The sequence below is a fragment of the Malurus melanocephalus genome, unplaced genomic scaffold, assembly GCF_030028575.1.
Source record: "Malurus melanocephalus ecotype Western Australia unplaced genomic scaffold, MMel_1.1 scaffold_9, whole genome shotgun sequence".
In the NCBI taxonomy this organism is placed as follows: domain Eukaryota; kingdom Metazoa; phylum Chordata; class Aves; order Passeriformes; family Maluridae; genus Malurus; species Malurus melanocephalus.
In genome coordinates this window covers 3353311-3356007 of record NW_026623241.1, presented here as the reverse complement: position 1 = coordinate 3356007, position 2697 = coordinate 3353311, and positions in this window count along the sequence as shown.

Below are 2697 nucleotides of genomic sequence, written 5' to 3'. Positions count from 1 at the left end.
ATTTCAGAGAAGATCACTGAGATTATAACACTGTAACTGATGGTTGCTCCAAATTGCTGTAAGTGCTAAAGAATCCATATGGATGAGTGTGAAATCTGATGATTCCAGTTGCTGTTTTTCTGTCTTTCTCCTAATTTTTAATTCTTCATTAACAGCTGAACTGATGAATTGCTACTGAAAGATGTCGCTGCCCATGGCAAGGAGTTGGCATTAGATGGTCTTTAAAGCCTTTCCAATATAATACATTTTATGTTCTAACATCAAGCAATTTTAGTATGATCTTAAGATTTCTATATTCTCTTGTAAAACATTGTATTTTTGTTTTGTATTTCAGCATATTTTGAGAGATACATTACCCTGCTTTACTTATCATACAACTAGCATTTTTTAAAATGTTGATAAATGGTGAGTTTAAATATGTTGTGACTTGTGGAGCTCTTTTTTTTCAATCTTCTTGTTCAGTGGTCCATAGCCGTTTCAGCCTTGAAAGTTATTTCTTTCTATGAATGTTGTCAGCTGTAAAGCTCAARCTATTGACCTATCAGCAGACTTCTCCCTGAAAACAATATTCAAAACCCCATTTTTTCAAGGAASTTGATTTCTCAGTGGCTTGACCTTCGATTGACTCCCCAGCCTGCTTTGCACTGAACTGAAATCTCTGTGATGGTATAACATCATTAAGAAAGCAATTTCCTTTCCCTCTGAAATATTAGCTACATTGGCAAAAGCCTTCCTACAAGCATATTCGTATGTGCAAAAAGCTACTGTTTGAGTGAAAACACTGATGGTGCTTCTTGCAATAGGGTATTCATTAGGTATGATGCAGTGATGAAATAAAATGGGCTCTGCATTAAGTGAATCTACTGGCCTGTCTCTCTAAAACCTAGAGAGGTTTTAATCCAGTGTTGTGATCCTGGCCAGCGTTTTAATGCTTGTGTATTTTACTGAAAAGATGCAATTGGTATGAAAGCTATATTTTTGTTATCTTTTATGTTGCAAATGAAGCTGTTGCTGATTTTTAACTGAAACTACTGCATAGSTGTTTCATTACTGGTTTACTCAGCAGCAGCTTACAACACAAGGTTGTTTTTAATGTAAAAATTGCAAGATAAATGGGTTTTATGTTTTGTTATTTAATTTACCTTCCTATTAGATGGAGTAATCAAGTAGACTAAGGCAGCTTTTTTAAATAATGAGATTTTCTTTTATCAGAGTAGACATTTGTTTTAAATGAATCATTAATCTTGTTAAAACACTGATTAAGAATATTCTTTGATTTGCAAGCCTTTGTCTAAATTTGATTTAGGACAGAGGCTATCATAAAAGAGGTTGATAAACCTATTTATTATAAAAAAATATCACTGGTATCTTGTATATCCTTTGCTATTCATTGTCTGTGCTCCATTTTACTTATTGGACCTAACCTTTCAAGCTCCGAGATAAATTGGTTTAAGATTTTCCTTTTTCATAACTCAAGTACTATGGGAGTAATCAAATTAATTTAAAATACTAAGTTCTGTGTCTTCAGAAGTGTCAGTGAGAGCCCAGAGCTCTGGCTTCTGGGGCTSTCCAAAGGCCTTTCCTGCCCCTTTAGCTTTGCTGTGGTGACCACGTTCTACACAGCCTGGAATTGCAGACATACTCAGCAATGCCTGTGCAGGGCACTRAATCTGCACACACGTGTGGCCTTTGGGTTGGGTTTTGGGTGGGAGGAGGCACCTGCTGCATGGGAGCTTCCTGCTGCCTGGCAGAGCAGCCCAGCAGTGCAAGGCTCTGCTTTTCCACAGGCTGGGGAGAAGGAGGCTTGAAGTTCAAAGGTGTGAAACTTAAAAGCTATGGAATCACTGTAAAAAATGAATTCTAGAAATAGAAATAGTTACAGAAAACTATTAGATGATATATATATAAAAAAAAAACTATTCAGATGTCAGCACACATTTTTATGCCTTCCTATTTGAAATCCCTTTTGTCATTCATGTTTAAGCATGTAGGGAATTGTTAAAGAAGTGCTGTGAGTCACAACTGTGGTACAACAATCTTGATGTGAGTGTCCCATAATGGKCTGTGACTGGTCACTGTTTCTACTCTGTCCACCTTTAAGCCTTCTTTAACTGAGGGTAGGGTACTGTTTGCATTTTCAGGATCAAGGCTTCTGTTTATGTGCAAAAGTTTATGACTTTCAGTGTTTGCCCTTTTCCTTTCTCGCTTGTTTGCTTATGTTGTATTTTTCTCCRCTTGAAGAAAATAAAAAATGTAATAGTACTCTATTCTCTTAATTCTGAGGACAGGTACAAAACAGAAATTTGCAATTTATCTCCCTTCYCCTCTCCCCACTTGCACAGACATACATCAGAATTGAAGCTTCTGCTTTCATAAATTTTAGAAAAAAATTACTTCGCTTACCCAAAATTAAAATCTCTAAATATAAAAAATAGCTTCCTATGAAATATCACAAAGATGCTGCAAGGCAAATGAGAAGATTTTTGTGTGACTGTAAACATATCTAATTTTTCCATTGCTGAACAGCCCACAAGCATGAACTAATTATTTTATCTGTTAASCAGCTTTCAGCTAAAAAGAAAAAAAAAATCTTAGAGGTAGCATTTCAGATGCTATTTATATTTCAGAAGCATATCTCTGAAGAGGAATTCTTGTGTAAGAGTCTTAAGTGCAACATTTTGAAATCTAAATGTAAAC